The sequence below is a fragment of the Sarcophilus harrisii genome, chromosome 1 (genome assembly GCF_902635505.1).
Source record: "Sarcophilus harrisii chromosome 1, mSarHar1.11, whole genome shotgun sequence".
In the NCBI taxonomy this organism is placed as follows: Eukaryota; Metazoa; Chordata; class Mammalia; order Dasyuromorphia; family Dasyuridae; genus Sarcophilus; species Sarcophilus harrisii.
Genome location: NC_045426.1, coordinates 272,210,537 through 272,223,822, shown reverse-complemented (window position 1 = coordinate 272,223,822; position 13,286 = coordinate 272,210,537). Strand labels below are relative to the sequence as shown.

General features: G+C 35.0%; 1 protein-coding gene across 5 annotated transcripts in view; it reads left to right on the top strand.

Moving 5' to 3' along the window:
* The first annotated feature begins 9,617 nt into the window (after positions 1-9,617).
* The window catches only part of LOC100932766 (acyl-CoA synthetase medium chain family member 1), a 119,797-nt gene continuing 116,128 nt past the window's right edge, over positions 9,618-13,286 (top strand). For all 5 annotated transcript variants that reach the window (XM_031942472.1, XM_031942468.1, XM_031942461.1 and 2 more), the window contains exon 1: positions 9,618-9,742. The gene's annotated coding sequence lies outside the window, so the exon portion shown is untranslated. The remainder of the gene's footprint in view (positions 9,743-13,286) is intronic.

Here is a 13,286-nt window from a genome sequence, read left to right as displayed (position 1 = left end):
TCTGTTTGATTTAAAAGCATTGGCAAGTTTTCCCATAGCCTAGCTGCTGAATTCTGGACTTGGATCCAAGTTCCTGAATCCCTCACATTGAATTCCTAATTCCTAATTCTCTTTGGCAAAAGATATATTTATAAATATAATAAAGATGACAATATTACCTAAACTAATCTATTTATTTAGCACTATACCAATCAGACTCCCAAAAAACTATTTTAATGACCTAGAAAAAATAACAACAAAGTTCATATGGAAAAACAAAAGGTCAAGAATTTCAAGGGAATTAATGAAAAAAAAAAATCAAATGAAGGTGGCTTAGCTGTACCAGATCTGAAATTATATTATAGAGCAGCAGTTACCAAAACTATTTGGTATTGGCTAAGGAATAGATTAGTTGATCAGTGGAATAGATTAGGTTCAAGGGATAAAACAGTCAACAAATATAGCAACCTAGTCTTTGACAAACCCAAAGACCCCAGCTTTTGGGATAAGAACTTACTGTTTGATAAAAATTGCTGGGAAAATTGGAAACTAATATGGCAGAAACTAGGCATTGATCCATACTTAACGCCGTACACCAAGATAAGGTCAAAATGGGTTCATGACCTAGGCATAAAGAATGAAATTATTAATAAATTAGAGGAACATAGGATAGTTTACCTCTCAGACCTGTGGAAGGGGAAGGTCTTTATGACCAAAGCAGAACTAGAGATCATTACTGATCACAAAATAGAAAATTTCGATTATACCAAACTGAAAAGTTTTTGTACAAACAAAACTAATGCAGACAAGATTAGAAGGGAAGCAATAAACTGGGAAAATATTTTTACAGTCAAAGGTTCTGATAAAGGCCTCATTTCCAAAATATATAGAGAATTAACTCTAATTTATAAAAAATCAAGCCATTCTCCAATTGAAAAATGGTCAAAGGATATGAACAGACAATTCTCAGATGAAGAAATTGAAACTATTTCTAGTCATATGAAAAGATGCTCCAAGTCATTATTAATCAGAGAAATGCAAATTAAGACAACTCTAAGATACCACTACACACCTGTCAGATTGGCTAAGATGACAGGAAAAAATAATGATGATTGTTGGAGGGGATGTGGGAAAACTGGGACATTGATGCATTGTTGGTGGAGTTGTGAACGAATCCAACCATTTTGGAGAGTAGTTTGGAACTATGCTCAAAAAGTTATCAAACTGTGCATACCCTTTGATCCAGCAGTGTTACTACTGGGATTATATCCCAAAGAGATTATAAAGAAGGGAAAGGGACCTGTATGTGCACGAATGTTTGTGGCAGCCCTTTTTGTAGTGGCTAGAAACTGGAAACTGAATGGATGTCCATCAGTTGGAGAATGGCTGAATAAATTGTGGTATATGAAAATTATGGAATATTACTGTTCTGTAAGAAATGACCAACAGGATGATTTCAGAAAGGCCTGGAGAGACTTACACGAACTGATGCTGAGTGAAATGAGCAGGACCAGGAGATCATTATATACTTCAACAACAATACTATATGATGACCAGTTCTGATGGACCTGGCCATCCTCAGCAACGAGATCAACCAAATCATTTCTAATGGAGCAGTAATGAACTGAACTAGCTATGCCCAGAAAAAGAACTCTGGGATGACTAAAAACCATTACATTGAATTCCCAATCCCTATATTTATGCACACCTGCATTTTTTATTTCCTTCACAAGCTAATTGTACAATATTTCAGAGTCTGATTCTTTTTGTACAGCAAAATAACGTTTTGGTCATGTATACTTATTGTGTATCTAAGTTATATTTTAATATATTTAACACCTACTTGTCATCCTGCCATCTAGGGGAGGGGGTGGGGGGGGGTAAGAGGTGAAAAATTGGAACAAGAGGTTTGGCAATTGTTAATGCTGTAAAGTTACCCATGTATATATCCTGTAAATAAAAGGCTATTAAATAAAAAAAATAAAATAAAATTGAAAAAAAAAAGATATATTTATGTAAGAGAAGAGGTTGCAGGCCAAATGAAGAAATGCAATAGACATCAGGAATGGTAAGTATGAAATAGAAATGGGAGAATTAATTAATAATGTAAAAGACACGTTCCCTAGTAGAACTCACAATTAACCAGGGGAAAGGCAACAACACCCCATGAGGTTGGAGTATGCCCTTAACTGGCAAGCTAAATCCATAGAGGAGTTTAGCATCCTAAAAGAGTAGGAGATTTGGTGGGGGAATGAGAGAAAAGACAACACATGACATGGGGGAGGGGTAAAGGGAAGGGTAATGGGAAAGACCCCACAAGGCAGGCTTAACCCAAAGGGATGCAGCAAAGATGGAGTGAATCAGAGACAGATTTATAGGGGAAATTTAACTGCAAGGGGTTGACATAGCTTGGATTTTTGACTGGACTACCACAACCTCCACTAAGGGTAGGACTGGAAGATAAAACTAATCCCAGGCAGCATCCTTCCCTACTTGCCTTAAGGAGTAATTTTAACCATACTTCAGGCTCTCTTAGTAAATCCCACATAGTTACTCAAGACTTCAATAGGATTAAGTGACTTATCTAGGGTCATGCAGCTAGTGTCTGAGGCTAAATTTGAACTCAAGATGATTAGCCTGCTCTATCAGTGGATAGAGCATCTATCTAGCTATCCTGGACCTAGAAGACCTAGATTTCAAATCCTGTCTCTCTCTCTCTCATTTAATGATTGTGTCACTCTGGAGAAGTAGCTTTACCTCTCAAACTCTCATTTTTCTTATTTATACAATGAGAAGAGGTAGTTAGACTAGATGGCCTGTCTGGACTGTCTGGAAACATATGATTCTTCATTACTCTAATATAAATTTCTAATAGAATTCATTGTCAAGAACAGCAATGCAACATCTTCAATTTTCACTGTCATTGCTATACAAGGTCCTCTGGGGCCAAGTGCAAAAAATCTAGGAAAGGATGGGGGTGAAGGACAGAGATTAATGCCTTTGAGGTCTGGAGAAGCCCCTGTCCCTGACACTATTCCCATATTTTGATGCTGATCTGAAGTACTTCAATTTCAGGAAAACTAATGACAGATTCTCTTCTCAAGGGCACTCAGCAGGCAAGTGTTCATCTTGTCCACACTTGAAATAAAATAATACCTTAGACTCTCCTGCTGTGCTCTTTTTGTGATGCTCCAAAAGTATGAAACTGTAACCCAAACTCCTTTTCTCTTTAGGAGTGGGGTTCTTAATCTGAAATGTATGAGTCCCTAAAGGGTCTAATGGATAAATTTTAGAAGATCCATGAACTTGAATGGGGGTGTGGATAATTACAACTTTATTCCAACACAGCTGGTTTCCTTTTTAATTCTATATGCTTTTGTAAACTAGTGAAACTGAATTTGACTGAATTAGCCCAAGTTCCCAGAATGCATGTATCTTTGTTATGCAGTCATTTCAATTGTGTCCGACTTTTCATGACTCCATTGAGGATTTCTTGGCAAAGATACTGGAGTGGTTCACCATTTCAGCACATTTTACCACTCCCATTCCACCACTCTCCTAAGATTTTAAAGTTTTGTCCCCTCCAAAAGCAAGTTGTTTAATCTGCCTTTCTTAGTCATGGTTCATTAAATCTGTGAGCTGTATCACATAATAAATGGCAAACTTAATAACCTGTGAAGGATGTCTATGTCATGGTTATTCCATATTGCTAACCCACTATGCTCTCCCAAATTTGTTTTGTAAATCTATTTTATATTTTCATTTCTGGTGCCACTATTTTAACTTCACTATGGCACCACATAGCTGCCTAGACACATATATGCTAAGACTTAACTGATCTGAAGATTTGGCATCTGCCCATTTCAGCCCCTTTTATTCTAGGACACATAGTTAAGTTTTCTGGCTCCCAGATTTTTATTTTTTATTAGACAAATTAGAGAATCCCCTCATTTCAGTGATTCAAACTATTTCATTGCCCTACCTCATCAGTGATGGATCAGTCTTATGATTAAGCCATGTCATTTCTTTGTCTAGAAATTTTAGGTAAAATGGAGCCTTGGGTAGCTTTGGACCTGGGATCAGAGCGAACATCCTGCTGCTGTCTGAATCACCAGTCTGCCCATAGAGGTAGGGACTTCTATACCCTTGTATTCCTATTGGCATCTGTTCTTCTCCCATAACTACCATCCCTGTGTACCAATACTGCCCTTTGAAAACAACTCCTTTCTCTTTTGCGCTGTAACTTTATCTTATGTTTTTAGAGACATTCTTTTGAGAAGGGGTCCACTGTCTTCACCAGACTAAGAGGTTCATGACACAAAAAAGGTAAAGGAGATGTATTCCAGGAGCATAAAAGTCCCCTTCACCATCCCCATCCTGAAATACTTAGGTCAATCCTATGCATTTCATACATTCCACAGTCACTGATGATTGTTCACTCTAATAGTCTCTCCAAACTTAGAAAAAAGTCAAAGAACTTTTCTCCTTGCTCTTGAGAAGTAGTTACGAATTTTATATAGCTATTAATGCTACAGAATTATTTATTCAGTCCCCTCTAAGGATTCAAGTATTACGATCTCTGTGTATCAGATTCAAGTATTATGACTTCTGTATATCAGATATTCAAAGTATATAGACTGTCTAAGATAGGTTTCTCTAGGAATCAACTAGTAGTTAACATTTACATTTATGTGGAATTTGAAGCATTTTACATGGTATCTCACTGGATCCTCATAACTTAACTATATAGTTGCTATTATTGCCTCCATTTTTGTGGATGAGAAAACTAAGGCAATAAGTGGCTTGCCCAGGATCATACCAGTAAATGTCTGAGTTAAGATTTGAATTCAAGTATTCCTAACTCTAAATACGGCATTATAATCACTATGTCTCCTGTGGTACAGTCTAGTCAAAATATGAAGACATGTGTACAACCCCCTGAAAATAAGCTTTGATTGTATGAGTTCTCTAGCTGTACTGCTTGAATGATAAAAGCCTGTCCCATGGGTTAAGCCCATGCCAGCTGCTGGCTGCAAGGGATGATATTTCATTTTTCAACAGTCAGCTTGCATATTCCACAGTCCATTCTGCTTTCTTTACTTCACATAACACAATGGACTTCACATAATAGTGATTTCTAGTCAAAAGTAAAAGGCTTCCTAATTAATTTCCAAATATCACCTCTCTGAGATACATCAATTCTCTCTCTGGAGCTGGATAGCATTTTTTGATTGTGAGTGCTTTGGAATTATCTTAAATCATGGCATTGATCAGAGTAGTTGGGTCTTTCACAGCTAGTCATTATTACAATATTATTTTTTCTGTGGATAATGATCTACCAGTTCTTCTCATCCCAATTTGCATAAATTCATATGCCTTGCCCTGTTTTTCTGAAACCATACCTCTTATCATTTCTTATAGCATAATAGTATCTTATCACAATCATATGCCACAACTTGTTCCACCATTCCTCAATTGAAGAGCATCTCCTTAATTTCCAGTTCTTTGCCACCACAAAAAGAGCAACTATAAATATTTTTGTACATATAGTTCCTTTCCTATTTTTAAAATTTCTTTGGGATACAGACCTGGTAATGGTATTTTTGAGTCAAAGGGTATGCAAGTTTTACAGTCCTATTTTCAGAACATTCTCCAGAATATTGAACCAGTTTGCTATTCCACCAGTATTTCATTAATGTGACTATTTTTTTCTCTCATTCTCTCCAGCATTTGTCATTTCTGATAGTTACCTCAAAGTTGTTTTAATTTGTATTTCTCTAATCAATACTGAAGGGCAGGTAGTTTTTCAATTGATAGATGTCAGGCCTGACACTCTGGAAGAAAACCTAAGTTCAAATCCAGCCTCACACACTTACTAGTTATGTGAACCTGGGAAAATCACTGAAATCTGTTTACCTCAGTTTCCTCATCTGTAAAATGAGTTGGAGAAGGAAATGGCAGATTACTCGAGTATCTTTGCCAAGAAAACCCTAAATGAGGTCACAAAGAGTTGGACATGACTAAATACAATAAAATCAATAATGATCTAGAGTATTTTTCATATGATTAAAGATAACTTTGATTTCTTCTTCTAAAAACTGCCTGTTCATAACCTTTGACTATTTATAAATTGGGGAATGGCCCTTATTGTTAGAAATTTAACTCAGTTCAAAACTCAGTATATAGAAATCAGGTCTTTATTAGAGAAACTTGCGATAAAATTTTAATATATTGTTTCATTGTCTATGGTACCTTTTAGCAACATGTAGTTTCCCTAATTATCACTTTTAAATAAGTCTATTTTGCTTGTGCTCTGTCTGACATCATGATCACTATCCCTCCCTTTTTTTAGTTTAGCTGAAGCAAAAGAAATTATGCTCCAACTCTTTATTTTAACTCTGCATGTATCTTTCCATTTCAAGTGTGTGTCTTGTAAACAATATATTGCAATAGCAAGATTATATGATGATCAAATCTGATTAATGTGGCTCTTCTCAACATTGAGGTGATTTAGGCCAATTCCAATGATCTTATAATAAAGAGAGCCACCCAGACAGGGGACTGTGGGAAATGACTGTGGATCATAACATAGCATTTTCCCTTCTTTTGTTGTTGTTTGCTTGGATTTTATTTTTCTTCCTTTTTGATCAGATTTTTCTTGTTCAGCAAGATAACTGTATAAAAATGTATACCTACATTCAAATTACATATATTTTACCATGTTTAACATATATTGGATTACTTAACATCTAGGGGAGAGTCTGAGAGAAAGAGGGATGTTTTTGAATGAGAAATTGGAACAAAAGATTTTTCAAGGGTCAATATTGAAAAATTATCCTTGCATATGTTTTGAAAATAAATTTTTCTCCCTGAGGCAATTAGGGTTAAATGACTTGCCTAGAGTCACACAGCCAGGAAGTGTTAAGTGTCTGAGGCCAGATTTGAACTGTGCCACCAAGCTGCTCCCAGGCTCAGATATTTCTAACTCCAAACCGAGAGTTTTATCCAGAGTGCCACCCAGCTGGATTGTGTCCAAAGGACAGAATTGAAGGGAATTAATTTAATGTCAAATAAGTTCTAATCAAAGAAAATTTTAAAAACACCAGGAAGATAATAGGGCACAGTACATAAATTGCTGAACTTAGAGTCACAGAATTTGAATTCAGACCCCAATTCTGCCACTTAGTATCAGTAGGACCTTTGCCAAATCATACATCTACCTCTTACCTGGAGTATAAAAATTGCTTCTGTTAACAAGAGTTGTTTCCAAATATTTGGCAACCACTAAAAATTATATTTAATTAGCTAGAGGTATGTTGACATCAGGTAGAACTAGCTCCTAAAAGTCAATTGTTAAATTTTCAGTCTGAGCATTTATGTCACAAAAAACCCCAAATGCTACACATCAGAGTTTGTTTTATTGTCTTATTGATTGCCTAGATTTAAGAAAAAAATAAATTTCAAATTATTTCATAGGGGCAGTTAGATGATTCAGTGAATAGAGCAGTTCTGGAATCAGGAGGACTTGAGTTCAAATCCAGATCCAGATACTTATTAGCTGTGTGATCTTGGGCAAGTCACTTAACCCCCAGTTGCCTCAAAATAATTTATATTATGGGCATATTTTTTGAGAGTCAGTTGTTAATGCCATCTAAACCATCATACTGCCTCTCAAAGCCCCGGGGTGATAAGAGAAAAGACAAGAGAGGTGTTTTGTTTTATTTTTTTTATTGAGTATATTGCTTTGAACCAACTTTTTGAGTGTAGGCAGTTTTTAATCTTCTCTGCTAATTCCACCCTCCCTCCCATCGGTTAGAATGTGCATGAGAGGAGGCTTGTAAGAGAGCATGAGCATTGAGACCCAATAAATATAGGAGAGGAAAGTGATCCAAAAAGCCCTGTTTTTAAGCTGTCCCCAGAGGGAGAAAATGGGCATGATCTGAGAGGACTCAGAGAGCAAAAAGCAGAAAGCAATCAATACCAAACAACTTTACTTCCCACAGTCCCATCTACTGGTTACAGCTAAAATCCACACAAGTCTAGTTGAAACAAAGTATATAGACAGTCTAAGATAGGGGTTCTCTAGGAATCAGATAGAATTTATATAGCATTTGAAGGTTTGTAAAGCATTTTACATAGTATCTCTTTGGATCCTCACAACAACCCCATAATTTCTGAAATTCAAATATTCTTTCTATCACTGCATATTGGAACCTGTTAAAACAGTAAGCACTATATCACTTACTTTTGTGCTATATCAGCACTTACTGTGTTCCATATACTAAGCATTTCACAAACATTCTCTCATTTGATCTTTATAGTAATCCTGGAAGGTTTGTGCCATTAACATCCCCATTTTACAGATGAGGAGACTGGGGCAAATATAGGTTAGAAGACTCTCCCAGGGTCACATAGCAAGTAAGCATCGGAGGCCATCTGAGAAGCCAAAGTCAACTTAAAACAAAGAAAGAAAACAAATCATTATAGCCAATAAATGTCTGAAGCCATCTGAGAAGGCAAAGTCAAAAAAAAGTGACAAATTAAATCAAAGCAAGAAAGTAAAATATAAATGTATCCATAAACATAGGGAGACTAGTAGAGACAGAAAAATTTTTCTGGAGTTTTCTCACCATCTTAGAAAAGGATTTTTGCCATTTTAAAATGTTCTTTATTTGGTTATGAATAAATAAAAGAGTATTTATTTACTATTAAAATTAAAATTATTTATTCATAATTTTAATATGACTTTTTAATAATTTTGAGTTCCAGATTCTCTCCCTTTTTCCAGCCCTTTCTCTACCCATTAAGTAGGCAAGCAGTATGATAACAATTATACTGAAGCATAATCATTTTCCAGTAAGAGACAGCCAGGCTTCCTTTTTCTTCTAAAGCAGAATCTGAGTCCTGAAGCCAGCCTTCCCCATATCTGTGGCTTTTCTCTTACTCAAGTCAGTTCTCTTGGTTCAGTCCCTCCAGTTCCTTTGGAAAGGTTCCTATGACCAATATAACCCTTCCTGAGTCCACTCCCAAATTGAGCAACGTTTACCCAAGAAGAATGCTTTATAAGCTAATATGTAAATGCCTCTTTCTTCCCATGTTAAAAAGTTAACCAACTATTACTAGTGATCGACTTATGAATACATGTACAGAGATCTTAAGGGTTCTAGAAGTACTGTAGTGATGCCTCTTGTGATAAATCAGCGGGACAATTGGAAAAGAGAAATAATAGCTTTGGAACCATATGGGTTCAAATCCTCTCTTTTACGCATCTCACCTGGGAGACCTTGAGCCAAACCCTTAATCTCTCAGGGCTCTAATCTCAATATTGAAAGGGGTTGGATCTGCCCTGAAATCCATTTTTGTTTTAGGTCTATGATCCAATAGCTTCTTTGACCTAAAAGGGCACCAGAGAGAAAGAAGAAAAATATGCAGGAAAAGCTAACTGAATTTTCAGATTAAATTATGTCATTCTACCACATTTTATCTTAGCAATGGATTGTTTCTTCACTAGTGTTTTCTTTGGCTTTTTGTACTTTGGCACTCTGTAATATTTAATAGTTAACTAAGAATAGATGAACCATCCTCTTATCCCTCCCCCCACCTTTTCTTCCCCAAATAAAAGTTCTATTTGCCAAATATTTCCACAGAATCCTGCCAGCTGATCATCCCTAGAAGTCCCATCTATCACTAAGGCTTCCTTGCTCTCCAGGGTTGCTAAGAACCTCCTGGAATCTTCTGAGATTTTCTCAACCACTGGCCAAAGGTATTGTTTTCTTTAGGGTCTTTGCAAGTGAGACAACCAGGTGGGCAGTATCAGTAAATCAGGAGCAGAGGAGTAGCAATATCCCTATTTCTTGTCCTAGTGTCAAGAAAGACTATTAAATAAAGTTAATTCTTGCCCAGGGTGAATGAGGAATAAATGAGTTTATTTTAAGAAAGAGTATTTGAATCAACCCAAGTTTATGAAGTTTAGGGTGAAACAGATTTGCTGCTGTTTTCGGGTTTGTTAAAAGATTTAGGGTGATCTTAGAGGACATCTAGTCCAAGCCTCCTTCCCGAATGTTACATCTGAAAAAAAGTGACCCAGGGTCATACAGCCAATAAGTATCCCCAGCAGTATTTGAACCAAGTCTTCCTGTCTCCAGGTTTAGAAGTCAAATCACTATATCAGACTGCCTCTCTAGTCTTCTGAGCCCCTCTTCTAAATTATTTCCTTTTTACTGAACATCAAATGGGAAGGGAATATTTACTTCCAGGGCATTCCATTCATATGTATATGGAATAGAGTTTGGAGCCACATTTCTTTATAACTTTATAACCTTTATAAATGAGTGAAATTCAACTCAACAAATATTTAATGTCTACTAGGTACAGCACACTGTGTAGCCTGGGGTATAAGTCAAAAATTTAACATTTCCTGATCTCAAGACTTTCCATTCTACAAGAAGGATACAGCATATTCAAATAAGTATAGAAAAAAAGAAAATTGAGAAGGATAGAGTGCATCAATGGCAGAGGGAGAAGGCAACTTTTGAGTTGAACTTTATGATTGAGATAAGTATTCAGAAAGGCAAAGAGGAACACAGGGACTAGGCTTCTGTAAATGCTTAAAGGAGGGAGATGAATTCAGAATCCAGGTTGGCTGGAATATAGAGTAAAGAAAGAATATAAAATAATACTGAGAAAGTAGAGTTATTGGGAGTTACATGAGAATGAACCTTAAATGCAAAGGTCATTAATTTATATGTCATTCTATCATTAATAAGGGTCCTGTGCATCTATTATAAACATCTGTAAATGAAAGTATTCACTAAATATGCAATTCTATCAGAAAAGTTAAGACTTACCTGAACTTGATTCTTCTCAGTAATGTGGTAATACAAGACAATTCCTTTAGACTCAAGATGAAAAATGTCATTCACATAACAGAGAGTCCTATGAAAACTCAATATTCTTTTGAGATCGTCTAGGTGGAACATATGATTAATTAATCATAATTAATTAGTTATAATAATTTCAATTGCATATTTTTCTACTTAGTAGTATTTTAGCTTTTCCACTTGCATGTAAAGATAGTTTCCAACAATCACTTTTATAAGATTTTGAGTGCCAAATTTTTCCTCCTTCCTTTTCTTCTTTCTCCCCTCTCCAAGATGGCAAACAATCTGATATAGGTTAAGCATGTACAATCATATTAAACATATTTACAAATTAGTCATGTTGTACAGGAAAAAAAGAATCTGAATAAAAGGAAAAAAGCCATGAAAAAGAAAAAAAGTGAAATAAGTATACTTTGATCTGCATTAAGGTTCCATTGTCCTTTCTCTGGATGTGGATAGCATTTTCCATTACAAGTCCCTTGGAATTATCTTAGATCATTGCATTAATGAGAAAAGCTAAGTCTCTCATATAGGATCATTGCACAATATTGCTGTTAAATGTTCTCCTGATTCTACTTTACTTCACTCAACAACAATTCGTGTAAGTTTTCCCAAGTTTTTCTGAAATCAACTTAATCCTTATTTCTTATAGCAAAAATATTATGTCTTTATATTCTTATACCACAACTTTTTCTGTATTCCCCAGTTGATGGTCATCCCCTCAATTTCCAATTCTTTGTCATTACACAAAGAGATGCTATAAATGTTTTTTCCCTTTTCTATGATATCTTTGGGATAAATCCTAAAAGTAGTATTGCTAGATCAAAAGGTATTCACAGTTTTATAGCCATTTGGACATAGTTCCAGTTACCTATCCAAAATGATTGAATCAGTTCACAACTCTATCAACAATGTATTAAAGTCTCAATTTTACCATATCTTCTCCAACATTTGTCATTTTCCTTTTTTATCATCTTAGCTAATCTGAGAAGTAAAAAATAATACTTCAGAGTGGTCTTAATTTGCATTTCTTTAATCAATAGTGATTTAAAACATTTTTATATGACTAGAAATAGCTTTAATTTTTTTATCTGAAAATTGTCTGTTCATATCTGACCATTTATCAATTGGGGAATGACATATTCTTATAAATTTAACTCAGTTCTCTATATATTTTTAAAATGAGGCCTTTATTAGGAATACTACCTGTAAAAATTGTTTCTTAGCTTTCTGCTTCCCTTCTAATCTTGGTAGCATTGGCTTTGTGCAAAACCTTTTTAATTTAACATGATCAAAAATATTCATTTTGGCATTTAATAATATTCTCTTTCCCTGTTTAGTCATAAGTTCTTCCCATCTCCATAGATTTGACAAGTAAACTATTCCTTGCTCTCCTAATTTGCTTATAGTATCTCCCTTTATGTCCAAATCATATACACATTTTGATGTTATTTTGGTATATGGTATGAGATGTTGGTCTATGTTTAGTTTCTGTCATACTGTTTTCCTACTTTTCCCAGAAGTTTTCATCAAATAGTGAGTTCTTATCCCAGAAGTTGAAATCTTTGGGCTTATTTAAAAAAAAAAAAAAAAAAAAAAGCAAATTACCATAGTCATTTACTACTGTGTATAGTTAACCTATTCCATTGGCCCGCTACTTTATTTCTTAGCCAATATCAAATAGTTTTGATGATTGATGTTTTATACTACAGTTTGGGATCTGGTACAACTAATCCACTTTCCTTTGCATTTTTCTTCATTAATTCCCTTGATATTCTTTTTGTTCTTCCAGGCAAATTTTGTTATAAATTTTTCTTGTTCTATAAAAAAAATTTTAGCAGTTTGTTATGACACTGAATCAGTAAATTAATTTAGGTAGAAATGTCATTTTTATTATATTAACTCTGCCTACCCATGAACAATTGATATTTTTCCAGTTGTTTAGATATGACTTTATTTGTGTGAAAAGTGTTTTGTAGTTGTGTTCATGTAGTTCCTGGGTTTGCCTTGGCAAGTGGACTCTGAAGTATTTTATATTGTCTACAGCCACTTTAAGTGGAATTTCTCTTTCATCTTTTGCTGTTGAGCTTTATTCATAAAATATTTAGAAATGCCAGTGGCTTGTGTGGGTCTATTTTACATCCTGTAATTATGCTAAATTATGCTAAAGTTGTTAATTATTTCAAATGATTTTTAGTTGATTTTCTAGGATTCTCTAAGAATCATCTGCAAAGAGTAATAGTTTTGTTTCTTCATTGCATATTCTAATTCCTTCCATTTATTTTTCTTCTTTTATCATTAGTATTTCTACTACAATATTGAATAATAATGGTGATAATGGACATCAATGTTTCACTCTGATCTTATTGGGAAAGCTCCTAGCTCATCCCCATTATATATCATGCTTGCTGATGATACGACTTATCA